Source organism: Dipodomys spectabilis, unplaced genomic scaffold (genome assembly GCF_019054845.1).
Source record: "Dipodomys spectabilis isolate Male_0828 unplaced genomic scaffold, ASM1905484v1 ptg000015l, whole genome shotgun sequence".
Lineage (NCBI taxonomy): Eukaryota > Metazoa > Chordata > Mammalia > Rodentia > Heteromyidae > Dipodomys > Dipodomys spectabilis.
Genome location: NW_024870692.1, coordinates 8,193,441 through 8,213,206, shown reverse-complemented (window position 1 = coordinate 8,213,206; position 19,766 = coordinate 8,193,441). Strand labels below are relative to the sequence as shown.

The following is a 19,766-nucleotide window of genomic DNA, read 5'->3' as shown; positions in this document are numbered from 1 at the left end:
CACTTTGCTTTGATTATCAGTGCTGCCAGATATTAAATCTGATAATAGAAGACACTTGTTGGGGACATAATGTCATTTCCTTTGGTATCCTAGATCTCAGAGTTTATTTCAGGAAAAAAAAATACTATTTAATCATTATTTGTGTTAAGAATTTACTTCCATGTTAACAACCTTAAAAGTTACTAAAACAGGGCTGGAAAGGTGGCTCAGTGGTAGAATGCTTGCCTCCCATACATAAGGCCCTGGGTTCAATTTCTCAGCACCACATAAACAGAAAAAGCTAGAAGTGACACTGTGGCTCAAGTGAGAGCGCTTGCCTTGAACTGAAGAGCTGAGGGACAGCGCCCAGGTCCAGAGCTCAAGCCCCACGACTGACCAAAAAAAAACAAAGTTACTGAGACAAACCCCCAACTCTCTAGTAGAAGATTCATGACATCTCCTTATGTCAAAGATCTGATTCATGACAGCTACAAAAATACTTAACAAGGTAGATCAATCTTTTCAATTTAACTGTTTGGCAAGAGGCAGCTTGAATATATGGTTTAACTTTGTTAATGAAAATAAAACCTTATTGAAAATTGAAATGAGTGAACTAACTTGAAAAGCATTTAGCAGAAGCTAACACTGGGATTGCTTTCATTAGTTTGCAAACTTCTGACTGAAAACTTTTTAAAAAAAATCTTAATTATTGCTCCTTCAGAGCTTTTGTTTATAAATTTTAGTTCATCATAAAGATCACAGAGGAAATATTTGAAAACTAACATATTGTATTTTTCTCTGAACATATCTTGGCATAATTCATTTGTAAAAAGTAAAATGACAGCTGGATGCTGGTGGCTCACGCCTGTAATCCTAGCTTCTCAGGAGGTTGAGATCTGAGGATTGTGGTTAAAAGCCATCCTGAACAGAAAAGTCCATGAGTCTCTCTCTCCTCTCTCTCTCTCTCTCTCTCTCTCTCTCTCTCTCTCTCTGCTGTCCAGAGGGGTAAGGTAATGAGTACTTTCCTATGGAGCATTGTTACCTCCTCGATTGTTTTTTCTCTCCCCTCCCTCATTGTTACAATAGGTCAATCTGTATCCTTGTTTCAGCATTTTGTTATTTCCTTTCCCCTCCCCAAATTAGAAAAATGTATGTACAAGATGCAGGGCACCGGAATCAAATACAGTGAAATCAGAGGTTATACCATGGAGGATACAAAAGAAACAAAGAAATCATAGAGTATATTAAAAACAACAGCGTCAAAGATAAAACCTCTTCTGTCCCTATCTTGGGATTCATTTTGCTGAGCATCATCTTATATGGTCATATGTACATAGCTTTTGACCTTTTCTGTTTGTAGTGGCTTGTGGCTTAAGTGGTAGAGCGCTTGCCTTGAGCTGAAGAGCTGAGGGACAATACAGTGCCCAGGCCCAGAGTTCAGCCCCATGACAGACTAAATAGATACATACATACAATACATGCATACATACATACATAAAGTGGCAAACCCCCATGTAGTAATTACATTAATCCAGGATTATTCCACTGGTGTATGTCTGAAGTCCTTACTTCAGCTCTAGGCCCATACATACCCCTAAAATCCCCTATACCTCAAATGCTTCAGATTGGCTTCCCTGAATTCACTCTTGCAAGTCATTTTTTACATGTCACTCCTTACATTTTAAATCTCAAGGGAGAAGTTGAAAAAAGAGAATGATGTTGGGGGTGGTTATGGGGGTGGCTATGATATATGCATGTATGAAAATAAAACAATGAAACTCATTAAAATTGTATAAAATAAAATAAACACCCCAGTACTACTAAAAATAAAATAAGAGAATCCCACAAATTGTCATATTATCCTTAGGCAACATTAATCACTGTGAACACTAAGTAGGGTCTGATACAATCTGTCCCCTGCTTCTTTCTCCAACCTACATTCTTCAAAGTAATAGCATGTGAATGAATAATATGAACGATATAGATGTTTTCAATTCTCAAATTGCTACATTAAAAAAATCCAAAAAGAGCTGGGTGCCAGTGGCTCATGCCTGTATGTAATACTAGTTACTCAGAAGGCTGATATCTGAGGATTGTGGTTTGAAGCCAAGCCCAGGCAGAAAAAGTCTGGGACTCTTATCTCCACTAAATTATCAAAAAAAGGCCAGAAGTAGAGCTATGCATTAAGTGGTAGAATGCTAGTCTTGTATAAAAGAAGCTCAAGGGCAGTGCCTAGGCCCTGAGTTCAAGCTGCAGAAACAACCCCCCCCCCCCACACACACACACAAAAGAAGTCCAAAAATAATTAAATGAAAATTGTATTTAATTCCTAAATATCTAAAATATTACTATCCAACATGTATTAGTATTTTTAAAAATGAGATACTTTGAATCTGGAGATCTTTAGTTGGTTTTGCTTGCCTTATTGCATCTATTCTTGCTGAAAACCCAGAATGGCTGCCCTTGCTAGATCTAAAGAGGAAGCCATTGGTCTTGTACCATTATATTATCAGCTTTATGTTTTCATTGATACCTTTTCCAGGTTGATGAAATTTTCTTCTTCCAATTTTTTTTCTTTTCAAAATTTTACCAAGGATTTATTTTAGTATCCCAAGTTTAAAACAGGGAGAAAGAGAAAGACACAATTGCTGCTCACCATACAGGAAATGGAAATTAAAGTGTCTCCCATTTTCAAGTTTGATGAGTTTTTAAAATTAGGAATGGATAGTAAATTTAGTCAAATATTCCATTAGCCTGTTTAATATAGTAAATTCAATTGCTTTTTTTCTATATTTTTTATGTCACTCCTTATAGTTTAACTCTCAAGAGAGAAGTTGAAAAAAGAGAATGACAAACTGTTCTTGACTTCATCCTGGGAATCACCCAATTATGTTGATTTTTTAGAGATGAATCAGTCTTATGTTCCTGGAATAAATCCTACTTGGTAATATTTTTCCTTTTCATATATTGTTAGATTTAATTGGGTATATATTTTCTTGAGAAATTTTACATATCTGTTCATGTGTGATATTGGTTTATTTTTTTATGTTTTTTTTCTTTTTTCTTACTGGCATTGCTTGGTTTTGGTATCAGAGTAACAGTGACCTCATAGAATGAGTTGGAAAGAACTTTATAGTTCTGGAAGAAATTGTTTGTAGTTGCTTTTACTTTTACCTCAGATGTTCAATAGAATTCACCACTGATGCCAACTGTGCCTGGTGTTTTCTTCATGAAAAAACATACATAAAAAGTACAAAGTACTGAATAAATATGAACTTAATTGTTTAATTCATCTAGATTTCCAATTTAAAACAGTATTGATTTCAGAAAATACTTTAACATTTCGAGGAAGAAAAAGTTCACTAGTCACTATTATTAACATTCTAATTTACTTCTAGTAAGCTTTATTACAAATAATTTATAATTGTTTATATAATTAATCATTTATATTGCTCAATGCTTACTTTACTTTCTTGGCATTCAATTACCAATATTTCCCATGCCTATACAAGTTCTTAGTAAATATGACTGCAACGGTTATACATATTCTATTATATGTTTATACCATAATATATTTAAGCCATTTAAGCCATTGGTACACACACACACACACACACACACACACACACACACACTGTGTGTGTGTCTCTATAGACCAATGGCTATATATCTATATTTTAGTATATATCCATAATTTTTAGTATTATTATTTTCCTTCCATAAAATACTCAATCTTCTCTTTCCTGCATTGTTATCAACAAACATAAACTTCAGAGTAATTCTTCTAGGTCTTCACTATAAGTATGGTACATTTGCAGGTTTCTAGCTGCTGAAATGTACCCAAATCTCAGCAATTTGCCAGGAAAGTGAAGTTTCATGCCTATGCTCTCCCTTCCCTTCCCTTTCTGTCCCTTTTTCTTCTTTTCCTTCCTGTCCTTCCTCACTGATAAAAGTTAATGCTTATAGGATGTTTACTATAAGCCAGGCACCATACAGGAGCATTACAAGATCCATTAAAAGTACCATTATTATGGTCTCTGTTCCAAAAATAAAAAAAAAAACACTGAGCCAATTAAGATGTCAGACAACTTCTAAAATCATGCCTCAGGGAGTAGCAATGCCAAGAAAGGCCACCAGTTGTCATTACTCATGTAATTAAACCATTATGTAATACTGCCTCCTGATTTCGATTTATACCTTTGAACTTTTTTGTTATTTCCATTTCCACCTGAAATGCTGACCTTGAGATGCTATTTGAGTTCTGGTCCATGTCATCTGCCCCAAATGCATGTCCTCTACTGAAGATCTTGTGCAGTCTTTTCTATTCCTTGGACTTGCTACCTGTTTCTTACTCTTTTCATCACTGAAAGTTAAAATGACTTTTTCTTACTTTGCAAACATGTATTTAAGAACATGATTCAGGATACAGTTAATTACAAAACTTCTGTGCAATTGTGATGACTTAAGATTTTGTGTGTGTGTGTGTGAATGGCGGGAGGGCTTCAACAGCTTTTTTATATATATATATATATAAAACGCTATTCTAGAAAATTACGATCCTAATCCAAAACTTAGAATTTTTTTCTTCTTCTAGTAATATGACCCAGAAAGATCTTTACATGTGTTCTGTTTAATCTGAAATCAGTGGGCATAGTATTTTTGCCTTTACCCCCCTTTTTTTAATTGCACAGTATTAGAAAGAACTTTTCTCCAATTAGTTCTTCTACAGAGCTGGTCTCTGGAGCCATCTTCCAGATGCAAAACACCCTCCACTGGGACCCCTCTGCACGGTTACCCTGGCCTGGGCCTGCACGGAGCCCGCGAAGGAGGGCACCGTGCTGCGGGGTAAGCAGGGCGGGGCAGGACCGTGCCGGCCCTCCGCTCGGCCGGCGTTTCAGGTAGCTTGGGCGTACAGATTGCTCCTTGTTTCGACTTTCCAACAGTGGGATCCCCCTAACTACGGGCTGCTCCGCCTCAGACCACCCTGGAAGTTGCAGGTGTCAGAAACGAATCACAAAGGAGTCCTTGCGGGAACAGATAAGACACCAAACCATCTGTTGCCATGTCATTAAGAAGAACGGATACTTTCTTCCCTAATTTCTAAAAAGTAAACCGAATGTAATTTTCTGTAACTAAAAACATCAACTCTTTGCACCCACAACCCACCCTGTGTGAAGCTGTCTTTTGTGGTTGTTTTGAATTCGTGTGGAGCTAACTTTCCATACCGAACCGAAAGGAAAACTCCCAGGGCGGGGAAGGAAGAAGGAAAACTGGAGGATGCGGGCATCGATCCCGCTACCTCTCGCATGCTAAGCGAGCGCTCTACCATTTGAGCTAATCCCCCACCGCTGGGCACGGCTGGTTACCGGAGCCTCTAGAGCAGGGTCAGAGCGCTGCAAACCAAGACGGCGCCGCCGGAAGCGCTCTCTGTGCCTCCGCCTGTCCCGAAGCAGCAAAAAGGCTACCCTCTCCTTCGAGCCGGAATCGAACCAGCGACCTAAGGATGACCTCCGGCACCGCGCCTACAGTCCTCCGCTCTACCAGCTGAGCTATCGAAGGGAGCGGAGGGCGAGCGGCCACGCAGTCTCCATGGCTCTGCCGCACGGCGGCGGCGGGGGCGCTCGGGAGGCCGCTTCCCACCGCCCGCGCGCCTGCTCCGCGGGGGCCCAGGCCCGGCCCGGCCCCGCGGGCCGAGAGCTCGGGAGCACGGGCTCGCGGAGGACCCGGCCCGGCACATCCCGCGGCGGGGGGACGGGGAGGGGGAGTCGCAAAAGGAAACAAAGGGCTGCAGCCGAGGGAGGCCCGGCCCGAAGGGGAGCCGGGGGGCCGGAGGCTGGGGGGGTAAGGGGGGAACAACCCACAGCAAGAAAAGAACGCGTCTCCTTCGAGCCGGAATCGAACCAGCGACCTAAGGATGTCTCTCATGAGGAAGTCAGCTACAGTCCTCCGCTCTACCAGCTGAGCTATCGAAGGGACGAGAACCAACGCTGCGTCCCAGGAGACTTAACCCAAAGAAACCCGAAACCTGCCTGCGGCCTGGGACACACTGGGCACGCGCACTATGTTCCGCCGGTGGGCGACGAAACGCGCGAATGCGTCATCGCGCCTGCGCAGAGAGAGACAACCCCGGCTGGGTTCGCGGGCCCGAGCTGTCTCAGAGCGCCCAGACGCGCTCCGGGCGCCCGCCGCAGGTGCGAGGGAGACGGTGCGACTCCCCGCCGCCCTCCGCTGCCCGTCGCGCCGTTCCTTCACCGGCTGGCGTCGTCCCCGCGCGTGAGTGCGCGTGCGTCGTCCTCACACTGCCATCCCAACCACTCTGCCGACGTGCCTGTGCGACGGGCCAGTGGCGCAATGGATAACGCGTCTGACTACGGATCAGAAGATTGTAGGTTCGACTCCTGCCTGGCTCGCACTTTTGTCATCTCAGTCCTTGAAATCAGGGATCGTTACTACTTCCAAAGGCCCACAGTAATTTCGATTTATGTAGTTTAGAACCGCATGTGGATCCTTCATTGCCATTTCAGTAGTCAGAGCGCCTCCCCTTGGGTTTTGGGGCGCTGTGGGGCCACCTAAGCAGACCAGGCTCCCCAGAACCTAAGTCACTGGAGTAAGCCCCTTACTGGAGTAAGGCAGGGAGAGAGAAAAATCCTATGTTTAATTTGCACTAAGATAAATCCTGTCTTCTTGGCCTTGTTTTGAAAAATCCGAGTCAAGGTTTGCAAACTGCCAGTAACTTGTTGCAGTTTTGCTGTGATCTTGCTTCCCATAGTTACCCTGCATTAAAAACAAACAAAAAGACTAAAAATACAAACAAAATAAAAACCCCTCACCTTTCCATCAAGAGGACAGAATGTTAGATTGGACAAAGTGAGTTTCTCTATTAAAGCTGTCATTCCTACTTGTAGTCCCCCAAGGTCAAAGCTTTAAGAAAGTATACGTTAGTGAAGAAAAAAATTAAGAAGTTGGGGGTGGGGGGGCTGTGACTAATGGGAGTGCAGCTCTCTTTTGGCTGCTTAGACATGGTCAAGAAAAATTAAACTGTAAGGGGGAGGGTCAAAAAGACTTTGAATAAAATGGTGAGTTTTGTTTCCCAGTGAACATACATATGCCAGTTTTGCCTTTAATGAGCTAATAGATCTTTAAAGTTACATATCTTGGAGTTTAACGTTAAACCTGGTAGAAATTTGAGAAGAGGTTGTTGTGGTATTCCACTTAAGCTCATGGATGTTTTATTTATCTTTTCTGTGTTTTACAAGGGTGGCAAGCAGTTTATTGTCTGCAGAAGTTAGGTCAGCCACCACTGTCATTGCAGAAGTCATCACTCCTTGTGATACACTTTTCTCCTACAGCCAGCCTGACAAACAGATTCCAAGGAGTACATAACTTCCAGCCCTTTGATTGTGACAGAATTTTACACAGGGCTAGTATCAACAAGAGAGACATTTATTGTAATGATACGGGTGACCCTAAGAAACCCAAAATGAAAGCTTAAAAGCTTCTGAGAATCCTTCAACTCCTGTGTACTTTTCTAGCCCATTAGTGGAAGCACCTTGCTGCCCCTCCTCTACAAGTCCCTGAGCTTCCTCCCTGTGAGGCAGACTGCCTTCTCTTCCTCAGGACTCACTGCAAAATTCTCATGTAGAATTTCTCATTTAGATTTTCAGCTTACTCAGCTGAAGGTACATGTGTGGTGGAGCATACACAATTGTGTTTCCTTCTTCCTAGACAGAAATTGAAATGATAGACGTGCAAAAAGGGGAGGAAGAAGATGTTGCAACATGGAAAACTATAGTAGGTCCAATTAGCAAAACAGAGACTTTAAACAATTTTTTAAAATCTTTATTGTAAAGGTGATATACAGAGAGGTTACAGTTACATAAATCAGATAATTAGTGCATTTCTTTTTGAACAGGATCACCTCTTCCCTTGTTTTCTCCCAGTGTTTTCTGTCCCAACCCTTCACCCACAAGTTGTATAATTTCAAGACAGTGTCTAGTGAATATGTGCTGAATTCGTTCACCCTTTGTCCCACCATTTCTGTTAACTAATTTTTGAGAGGAAGAACATGAATGAAATTGTATAGTGACATAGCCCAGAATAGAGAAAATCATTCTGCAAGTTGGTAGAGACAGAACCATGCTCTCCACAGCGCACCCCATGAGTCTCTAGCACAGAGATCAGCTATCTACAACATTGCCCAGCTGCAGTCTTTGGGGAACTGGTAGGGAGGACCTAGCCATAGGGATACAGTGGGGGAGAAGACAGACAAAGTGTAGCCTAAGAACGTACATGAAAGAAGAGGAAGGCACCCTACTCTCAGAATGAATCTGTCTCTGAATTGGTAGTTTGGGAAGTCTTGAGCGGGATAGATGTTCTCCACCCATGTACCATAAATAGAAAAGCCTGCCTGCTCCCAGGACCCAGCCAATTTACTGCAATCCTTCATCCAGAATGTGAAAAAAAATTACCTACGCTTGAGAGGAAGTGATAGCTTTAAAAAATGAAAGTTCAAGGTGACTACATTAAGAAAATGGCCCACGAAGAAACAGAGATAATTTGTACAACAGAATATATGCATACACACACACATATACATACATACATATATATATATATAATAATTCAGGGACATCCAAAAGGGTAGTGATTGGAATACTGTAAAACAGAACACAATATTAGAAAAGAGCAACTAAAAAATAGAATTCTTGAAAACCAAAAATATGATTGCTAAAGTAAAAAATAACCTATCAGTCATAGCTAAAGATCAAATATGAAGATATATAAGAAAATGGAAAATAGAAGACACAAGTCTATGAAGAGCAAAAACAAAAAAATGTAAAAGGAGTATGAGCCGGGCTCTGGTGGCTCATGTCGAATCCTAGCTACTTAGGAGGCTGAGATCTGATGATCGCAGTTGGATGCCAACCTGAGCAGAAAAGTCCATGAGACTCTTACCTCCAATAGACTACTCTGAAAAAGCTAGACGTGACTCTGTGGCCCAAGTGGTAGGGTGCTAACCTTGAGTAAAAGAAGCTCAAGGACAGCACCCAAGCCCTGAGTTCAAGCCCCATGATCAGCAGGAAAAAAAAAAAAAGATAAAAAGAAAAAAGAGCATAGAAGATAAATCCAGAAGAGACAAGAGTTGTCTTAAAACAAGTTGCAGAAAGACAAAGTGAGACAATGCAAGGGGAAGGAATGAAAGCTAGGCATTAATCCCTGGTGAGAAAGAGCCATCCAAGCAGCTTGAGTGTACACAGCCAGGCCAGGATAATCTAGGGAAATTTTGAAGCTTTAAGGATAATGGTGAAAACCTAATAGCTTTCATAGATTGGAGTACAACAAAACAAAAAGCAAGCAGACTAGTTACCAGGGAATAGGAATTATATTGTGGTCAGATTGATTATTAACATGGGATCTTAGAAGACCTAGGAGCAAGATTTTCAAAGTTCTGTGAGGAGGTAATGTTGAACCTAGAATTGCATATCCAATCCAGCACATGTGAGAACAAACAGTTTATACTTACAGTTGTCTTTATTCTATGATTTCTTCTGAAGCAAAAAATAAATATTTTTTGAGGATGTCATATAGTTGAGTTTTCCAGGAAGTCAAAGCTGAGACAGAATTAGAGTATAAAATTCTACTAGAGAGCAACATCTACGAACAGAAAAGGGAAGGACTCAGGACTGGGTAGGGGTGGCCATCAGATACTGATGCTGGTCTGACAGGTTCTGCCAGTCCCCTTGGTAGTTTCCAGAGCAAAGCCTTCCTGGGAAAGCACACGCCTGAGTTCTGAAACAAGGACTTTTATGCCCCATGACCCCTTAACTCCTGGAGTTCCACATGTCAAGTCTAGCCATTTGTCCCTCTACACTAAATAAAGAGATATGGTCAGGTCAGAGAAAGGGGATTTTTTTGGCCACTGGGCAACCATGGGAAGCCAGCATTTTACTGCCCACCTCCAGTTATCTTCAGGATACAGAAATGAGCTCTTCACATAAACTTGTTCAACCACTTTGGAAAGCAGTATGGAGGTTCCTTAAAAAAACTCCACATAGAGCTCCCCTATGACCCAGCAATCCCACTTTTGGGCATTTAGCCAAATGATCACAAACAAGACAAAAGCTACCAGCACAACTATGTTTATTGCAGCATTATTTACCATAGCTAAGATATGGAACCAACCCAGATGCCCCTCAGTAGATGAATGGATCAAGAAAATGTGGTATATATACGCAATGGAATTCTATGCCTCCATCAGAAAGAATGACATTGCTCCATTTGTTAGGAAATGGAAAGACTTGGAAAAAATTATATTAAGTGAAGTAAGCCAGGCCCAAAGAAACATAGGTCCTATGGTTTCCCTTATTTGCAATAACTAGTATATGTCTGAGACAAGCAGAAATGGTCAGATAAGTTGATTTAGGCGAAATGAACCCCAAGATAAGGACTCAAATGTTTTTTCTTTCTTACTATTGTTTCTAAGATATTTATAAGATGATTTCTTTGTTGCTTTGTATGTCCCTCCCCCATGGTATAACCTCTGTTTTTACTGTATTTGATGTTGGTATAATTTGTGGAGGGGAAGGGAAAAAACAAGTTGTTTAAATAGGGAGACGGGTGGGCCCATTGTAACAATGAGACGTTATGTTGAAAAATGAACTTTACAACTTAGGCAAGGGGAGGGGACACGGTGGGGGGGGGGTCGGGATGGGAAAGGATGGTAAGGGGAAACAAAGGAGGAGGCTACAATGCTTGATAAGAAATGTACTCATTACCTTGTCCATGTAATTGTAACCCCTCTACACGGTATTTTCACAATTAAAAAAAAAGAAAGAAATGAGTTCTACATTTAAATAGACAAAGAACTTAGGACAGTGGGGGGGATAGAGGGGGAAGACATTGAGAGAGAGAGAGAGAGAGAGAGAGAGAGAGATACAATGAGTTAAAAGTCCTGGTCAAGGGGCTGGGAAGGTGGCTCAGTGGTAGAGCGCTTGCCTTGCATGCCTGAGGCCCTGGGTTCGATTCCTCAGCACCACATACGCAAAAAGAAAAAAAGCCAGAAGTGCTGCTGTGGCTCAAGTGGTAGAGCACTGGCCTTCAGCTGAAGAGCTGAGGGACAACACTCAGGCCCAGAGTTCAGGCCCCATGACTGGACCCAAAAAAAAAAAAAAAAAAGTCCTGGTCAAAGTATGGCCTGTTGATTGATATTTCAGTCCCTGTTTTGTGAGGGATTTTGGAGAAGTTGTTGCCCTTGTCCTGAGGAGGCTCTCGTGTTCCCTTCCTTACAGCAAGTTGCCTCTATCTCATCTTGTAACCATATTAGCAATAAGTCCTGTCCTCCTGATTGCAAAAGTGTCTATAGAGAGCAAAGCTTATACCAAAGACAAATACAAATGGAGTCAGGGATGCTAAGCTTTCTTCCAGCTTTTAGTTAACTCATGGGCTCAAGTAAGGAACCAGCAAAAACAGCTTTTAAGCATCTTAGATCCAGTGACTTAGTGATGCCACAGGTAAAGCAAGGAATCAGGTCCAATGTGGAGCGTGTCAGGGGGCTCTGGGGAGATATCTTTCCAGAAGAAAGTGGATAAATATTTCAATAGTAGTGTGACTAAAAGCCTGGAAATAGAACAGAACATGTTACCATTCTCAAAAAGACAAAACAAACATACTTAGGAAGAATAATAATAAAGAACATATACAACATATTAATATATTTGTATAATATATTATAAATGTATATAGTTAGTTATAGAATATCTGTCCCCTATATAGTCTATATATAAAGTATACATATATCTATATATTAATATAATATACATTAGAATACATATTATAATATATGATATATACTCTACATAGTCTATATAATCTATGACTGTATGGAATATCCATAGAATATATATAGATTGCATATAGAATATAATAGATTATATAATCTATCATGTCTGTATTATCTCATTTTATATAGTTAATATCTCATTTTATATAATATGACTCAAATACAAAATGTGCCTCTAAAATATTTATTGAAATGAACTCCAGGAAATAAAAATGAGAGATTTTTCTTTTTGGCTGTTTTTGATTTCTTTCCTTTTTGTTCTGTATGTTTGTTCATCTGTCTTTTGGAGTATAAGGGGGAAACAGAAATGGTGGGACAAAGGATGAACACATGCAGCAGTGATACTAGATACTATATTGAAAATGAACTATGGGTAGGGGCGGGAGGGAAAAACTGGAAGAGAGTGAGGAAAGGGATGGAATTGTCTAAAGAGAAATGTACTCATTGCCTGACTGACATAACCCCTCTGTACATCACCTTTATAGTAACAACAAACTCTTTTTGAAAAGTATATGCATTTCTCCTGTTTCTGTTGGACTCCTATTTGCAGCGGTAGGATCTGTGGAGATGTAAGGAAGCTTTCCCTCTCCTAACATCTGTGTAGAAGGTTGTCTTCTCCAAAGTAGGAGCAAGCCAAACTAAATCCTGAATTATGCCAAAAGATCTTAAGGAGATGGGGAGACCAACCCTAAAGTTCCTTAAGCAAAAGTGAGTTTGCCAAGCTATATTTCCTTTGTACTATGAAGCAATAATAACTGCTAATTTAGTAGTCTGACAGAAGGATGTTATATTTTTACTAATGGAAACTTTATAAATTGTACCTTATTTTTGTACAATGGAAAAATTGGATATAATTTCACATTTATTATTAATAGATAACATTTAAAGTCATGAAAAGATTTTTCATCTCATTGTCTGAGTGATATTGAAATGTCTTAATTTTTTATATAATAACAATCTTCTCATCCCAACTTTATGGACTCAGAATAATGGAACCGAATATTAACTTGGATTTATAGAACTATGATATTTGCTTCAAGTAAGGGAAAATTTTAAATATATTAAACACTATTGTGACAAGCCATTGTATCTAACTTTACAGAATTCAAATGTATAGAAGTTCAAACCAGAGATGTATTGAAATTAAACAGTTAGAGTTTAGAGCCAAATAACCTGAGCCCTGGACTCAGGCTCTCTGATTCTCCCTTTCCCCAGGGAAAAATAAGAGACCAGAGTCGTTTGCTGTGAGGATTATGTAAGACAATTTACATTAGGAGAATTGTCTGGCTGATAGTAAGCATCATAGAAAATGGACCATGTCATTTTTAAATATGTTTGAATGTTTTTTTAACAGTAATTATAAGAAATTATGAGAGGAACTGTAATGCATTTGAATTGTCAAAATAATCATAATAATGGTCTTCGTGTGTGTGTGTGTGTGTGTGTGTGTGTGTGTGTGTGTGTGTGTGTGTGTGTGTGTGCTGGTCCTGAACTTTGAACTCAGGGACTGGGCATGGTCCCTAAACTATGCTCAACATTCTACCACATGAGCTACAGCACCACTTCCGGCTTTTTTCTGTGATTAATTGGAGATGAGAGGGGCTGGGAAGGTGGCTCAGTGGTAGAGCGCTTGCCTTGCATGCCTGAGGCCCTGGGTTCGACTCCTCAGCACCACATAAGCAAAAAGAAAAAAAGCCGGAAGTGGCGCTGTGGCTCAAGTGGTAGAGCGCTAGCCTTGAGCTGAAGAGCTGAGGGACAGCGCCCAGGCCCAGAGTTCAGGCCCCACAACCAAACACCTCCCCCCCCCCAAAAAAAAAAGAATTCTCATTAATTGGAGATGAGAGTCTCAGAGCCTTTCTTGCCCAGGCTGGCTTCAAATCAAGATTCTCAGATCTCAGCCTCCTGGGTAGCTTGGATTACAGGTGCGAGCCATCAGCATCCAGCCGTAATAATATATTTATTTACTAATTTCACTTTGAAATTAAAATTTTTCACTTAACTTGTTTAATGTTGCAAATATTGGTTGTTCAGGCAAGTGACTGGAAGAGACCTAACTAGAAAGGCCACAAAGACTTTCAAGTAAGGAGGACAGTGGGGTGAGGCTAGATGAAAGGCGAGGGGAGGAGGAGAGGGAGAAAGGGGGAAGTGAGGGAGAAGGGAGGCAGCAGGAGAGGAAAGGACAGTGGAAGTCTTCAGATTTGGTCTTAAGGAAGCCACAGAAAATTAAGGAGGGTCCCTCCCCCACAGTATAACCCCTGTTTTCACTGTATGTGATGCTGGTATAATTTGGGGAGGGGAAGGGAATAAACAAATTGTTGGAATAGGGATACAGTGGACCCATTGCAACAATGAGATGTACAAGATGTTATGTCGAAAAACGAACTTTAAAATGTACTCATTATCTTGCCCACGTAATTGTAACCCCTCTGTACAGTATGTTCACAAAAAATTAAAATTAAAATTAAAAATTAAGAAAAAAGAAAAACAAACTTTACAACTTTGGTGGGGAGGGGAGGGCAGGAATGGTAAGGGGAAACAAAGGAGGAGTATAATCCCTCTGTATGGTATTTTAATAAAAAACCTTATTATTTAAAAAAAAAGAAAATTAAGTAGGGGAGATTACCTACAGGAGTCCCTTTCAGCTACAAAGGGACAAATCAATGCTAGAGAGGATCGTATGCTCTTGAAGACAAGAGAATTGTCTGGGTAAGAGTTGGCACAGGGTTGATTTGAGAATTACTTTTCAAGAAGGGCCAATATAATGAAGTAAGGAGGCTGAGTCTAAGTAACTTCATATAGCCATCTAGGTGCCTCTTGCTGGGTCTAGGGAGTTCTAAAAAGCTTAGCCATGAGAGAGGCCATTAATTGAACATAGATACCTACTTCAAGGTGAGCAAGGAGGGCTCTGCTTCAAAGACATGCAGATGTCATAGCCTTAGGAAAGCTTTGCAAGAGAATGCTCTGATTCTTGGGGAGACTGGGTCTGGACAGCACCACTTTGGCCACTTGGTGGATGGTAGGGTCTGGCATCTTGTCTTCAAGGTGGGGGAAGGTGAAGCCCCAACATCCCAGATGATGGGTGTCCAGAATCCCTGGGAGCAGTGGCAGAGTTTGGATGATAGGTTATTAAACCTGCCAGTCCACTGCCTGGGCCTGGGACTTTCCTGTGACCCTGCCCCCTGTCCTGACCCTGTTTAGGCCCAGACCAACATGGGTGCCATTTTGCTATGCCAGGTATCTGTGTGTTCATCTCCTGTCTCCTGACTCTTCTCTAGTTACCATGTGTCCCACTTTAGCTCTCCATTGGAGCTGAATTGGTTTGTTGGTATTATTTTTGTTCTTTCTTTCCTCTCTGGCCTTCATGGCCCAGTTTCCTATCAGGGTTAAGTATATTTATTTGCTGGCTACTGGTCTTTGAGACAGGAGTCCACCATGCAGTCACCGGCCTTTTAAAAAGACTCCCAAGATTTGACCTTACAAAATGTGGCTTTTCTGTTTTCTTGCCATATAACAATAGTTAGAAATAAAATCAGTCTGAAGATGCCAATGTAGGACAGCTGTTAATATCAGTCTGTAAGACCAGCTTGCTCCACCCTGACTAACTCAGTGATCTGGGCCAAGCACCTTATCTTTCTTCTGTTCTCATTTCTTAGTTTGGTTATTGGAAGCATTATATGAATTAATATGAAATTCTCAGGACAGCATCTGGTGCCATGTACTATGATATTGGCTATTTATTTAGATTTATTTTTGTGACCTAATGAATCAACATTTTCTAGTACACATTAGTGCACCTAGTATCTTAAAGTCAACAATCTCAGGTCTTCCATTCGGAGGGATAGAATGTAGTAGGGAAAGGGAAGAGAGAAGAGCTAAAAAAAATGCAGAAGATGAACAAGGAAGTGAATTACTCTATTTTCCACAAAAACTTTACCCTTTCCTGTTGTGGTAGCTAAAAGTTTTATTTCCTAGTGTGCTACATGTTACTTTAAAAAGTGTCCTTGCCACAAACAGTGATGAAACATTTTAAGGAAGTTATTTTTATTTGAAACCACTAAGCTATTAAATTAAAGCAGGCTATTTCTGTCATTACCTGATGGCTTCTACATGTTACTCTTAAACCTAGAACAATGTAGGTTACTTCTCAAATTATAATAAATAATTGAACATGTCAGTTTAAAAACTAGTTCATCCATGCATGGCCAAGTAGATGTTTTTACATTTTAAGACAATGTTGGAATTTTATTACTAAAATGAAAATGTTAGGTCCATCCACCCGAGAAAGGTGACCTCTTCTCTTTGCTTTCTGTCCATTGGAAACCACACACAGACTCCCTTCCCCTTGGTTTTCTTCCAGTGCAAGACTGCACGTGGCCCTCCCGAGAAGTCCCCACCCAGGGCCTTGTAACCCTTGTAACCAGGTAACCAAAGCACTTGGGGGCAGTGGGAGGTCCCCCAGGCTCTGAGGTCACTTCTGTATAATTTCTCTCCGATATAAGTTCTCTTTCTGCACATCTCTATTTGGTGCAGGCCGGTGGTTTGGTTCTTCTAATAAACTCTCTTCTGCCTGAGCAGTGGGAAATCTCCTTTTGGTAACTCTTACAGAAAACCTGCACTAAAAAATTCTCCAAATTATTCACTAGTAATCTTTGAGAAGACCTCTCCATAGATAGACAACATGATATCAGGAGTAGAGATATCTGAGTATCAGTGTGGATTCCTGAAAAATAAGAAAACACACACACACACACACACACACTCTGGGAAGGCAGGATGTCTCCTGTCGGTTCTGGGAATAAGGGTGGGCCTGGTGGGCTTTCAGCACTGGAGAAGCTGATGCTAGGATTTGCAGCTACTCAAGAGCTCAGTTGTAAGCTCAGTAGTGAGCAGCATGTGTTCACAGCTGTCTTATAATTGCTGATTTGATTCTAGGAATTTAATTTTGCTTCTTGGGGGTAGACCTGGAGCAGCATGACAATTCCAGAAAGTCATAGCACATCCATTCATTTGAGCTGGGCACGCTTACAGCTCCATTTGGAGAAAGGCATTTCTCAGAAATGGCATAGGTTGTGAGAATTAACTATCCAAATTTGGTAAGTATTTATTAGTTTCCCAGTTCATGTTTTGCATTGTGGAAAATGCAGATATAAATGACTGAAAATTGCTGCTGGTATAAGTCATCTATAACTAGTCAATGGAGTACTTTGTTTAACACAATCTGGTTATATAGGATCTGATATCTAGCCATTCCTTGTTGAGAACTCAGGAACTGAATGCAGGTGAATGTTTCTTAGATGCTCAAGAAGTCTATGGGCTGAAAAAAAGAATGATTTTTGAGAAGAGAAAGAGGTTTTCTCAAATGAAGGTTTTTTTTTTTTTTTTTCCTGGAGAAGGCTGGTGTTCTGGAAGTGGACATAGGGCCTTAATATAGACGAGGGATGTGTGCAGGTAACCTGCTAGAATGTCTAAAAATGGTTGTAATCAGATGACTAGGAACAGAGTGACAGTGAGCATTTCTTTTTTATCCTAATTCAATTTTAAAAACACATCATACATACATATATATATATATATCATTCATATTACAAAAATGTATATGCTAAACTTCCATAAAAGCAAAGGACTCTTTCATCAAGCAACGTTTGCATTTCTACTAGGTGAAAACTCTTCTGTTTTACAGCATGAGTTAAACACTCATTTGTTTGACATTCCTTGACCATATCAAGAAATTTCACCGCAGCTAGGCTTTGGGCCTCTCTGCTTCACAGGGCTGTGAGGTCTATGTGTGGTTTATGGCTTGGTCCTCCAGGGAGTCTCTAGCCCTCATCCTGTTCCAGCCTGGTTACTCTGGTTCTTTGAGGGACCAGCTCTTTTGTTAGGCCTATGAATCCATGGCTACTCTTGTCACCCAGGCAATCACACACCATCCCTTGGCTGGGGTTCTCCCCTGTGGGAAACACCTCCTAAGACTCTCAGATCTAACTTGTTTAGAAGGTGTTCACAATGGAGACACTCCTCAGATTTCATCAGGAACTTCCCTTCTTTTTTAAATTTGAACTCAGAGCTTCATTCTTGCTTGGTGAGCACTCGATTTTCCCCCCTCTGTCTATTTTTAAGATATAGTCTCACTTTTTGCCTGAAGCCAACTGTACTAGATCCTCATATTTACTTCCCATTATAACTGGGATGACAGGCACATGCTACCGTTGCCCAGCTTTGTCTGTTGAGATGGAGGTCTCATGAATGTTTTTGCTGGGTTGGCCTAAAACTGCTATCCTGCTGATGTCAGCCTCCCAAGTAGCTAGGATAATGGACATGAGCCACTGTGCCTGGCTTCAGTGGGCACTTTCTAATGGCCCTCCAATGGCCTGCACTCCTCTGAAGAAGCCTAGGTGGTGGAGGACATTAAGTGAAATAAGCTAGGCATAAAACATTTAGTATCACATGATCTCATATACATGAAATCTTAAATAGCTGAACAAACACAAGCAGAGTCCTTGTAGTTTACCAGGACAGTGGAGTTGGGGAGATGTTGATCAAAGACTAAAAAGCAAAACAAAAATAAAATCGCCCGTTTCCTGGCGTCTGGCTATCTTGTTTTGGATCCCCATAGGCTGCTTGTGGCAAGAGAACACCATTTTAAGATGAGACTCAGAGCAAGCACCCTAATTTTTTTCAGTCTGCTAATGGACTAAGGATACAACAAAATGGATATCTCAATAAATTGTCAATATATTGAAATGATGAATGCACTCACTGTAAATTATTTCTGTTTTCCAATATGTTCAGAGAATGACTGGGATAATACACCATCCTCCTTTTACCTATTAACATTGTAATTACCCAGGCTTAAAGTTGAGAGGAGGAAAGGTGTTCCTTTAAGGATATTCTGTAGCCCACTGTTTCCTTTATTTTGTCCACCACCAGCAGAGTAGACTTACCATAGTTCAGCTTCTGGGGAAGAACTGGAAGTATGTGGGTTGATAATGAAGTACAGTAGACTTGATAATCAGAGAAATGAGAGCCACATGGAAGAAAGGACAGGGAAGGCGAGGAACTGGGAAGTGGAGAAAAAAAGAGAAAATGAAGTTAAGTAGATTTGGGATTAAAAAAGACTTGGGATTCGGGATTGAAACAAAGAGAAATGTGAAATAAGGATGACGATGAAAAACTCAGTAAGATACACTCGTGTTAAAATCTCATTGCTCTGAAGGTTGGAAATTGACATGGGCCAAAATAAGGTGTGGGCAGTGTAAACATATCTACCCCAATGCTGGCCTGACAGCCTCCATCCTAGGTCCTCTGCCTTTTTTCCCTGGAACCACATGACCAGGCCAGGCCTAGCCACAATCGCCCACACCCCCATCTAAACTGCGCCATCTCTAGCCCCCAGCTGTGTCAGCAAAATGCTGCTGCCACAGTCAGGAGGTTTTGTCCCAGCCACAGGCTATTTCTAGCATCCAACTCCAAGACTAACCACTTTCCATCTCCCTGTTCTGCTTTCAGCTTCCATGGCACTCTATAAACACATCCCTGCTTAAGGACAGGCTGCTACTCTATCCCAAGAGAGCTTGCTGACAATAAACTTTGTTGTACATGACTTGGTGTCCACATGGTTTTCTGAGCTGGTGCTTTCAGGCAGGATTGTGTCTCTTCAACGATACTCATTGACCATCCTCTGCAGTGGCATCTACCTATTCTTCTCAATCAGGAAAGGTTGTCCACTTTCAAGAGTCACATGGTTACAATAGTCCTGATTGCATCATGCAGGACGATCTCATCATTTTAACATCTGTAAAATCACACCTTCTTTTGATATATTCACTGGTGCTGGGAATCGGAACATGGACATCCTGGGGACAGTTTCATGCTTGGGATGAGATCATGTAGCCTTACTTGGAAACGTATTTGTAAGTCAGAGATTTAAGCTAGGTACTATCTAGTGAGT

General features: G+C 40.9%; 4 non-coding genes across 4 annotated transcripts; 1 reads left to right on the top strand and 3 right to left on the bottom strand.

Annotated features, from left to right (window-relative positions):
* Nucleotides 1-5,250: 5,250 nt before the first annotated feature.
* On the bottom strand, nt 5,251-5,323 carry Trnaa-agc. Its single transcript has one exon. It is a non-coding gene; the product is annotated as a tRNA-Ala (tRNA).
* Nucleotides 5,324-5,448: 125 nt separating this feature from the next.
* On the bottom strand, nt 5,449-5,538 carry Trnay-gua. The gene is given in 2 exon segments: nt 5,449-5,484; nt 5,502-5,538. It is a non-coding gene; the product is annotated as a tRNA-Tyr (tRNA).
* Nucleotides 5,539-5,859: 321 nt separating this feature from the next.
* On the bottom strand, nt 5,860-5,952 carry Trnay-gua. Its single transcript has 2 exons — nt 5,916-5,952; nt 5,860-5,895 (listed from the first exon to the last, which is right to left on the bottom strand). It is a non-coding gene; the product is annotated as a tRNA-Tyr (tRNA).
* A 364-nt stretch (nt 5,953-6,316) lies between these two features.
* Nucleotides 6,317-6,389, top strand: Trnar-acg. Its single transcript has one exon. It is a non-coding gene; the product is annotated as a tRNA-Arg (tRNA).
* Nucleotides 6,390-19,766: the final 13,377 nt, after the last annotated feature.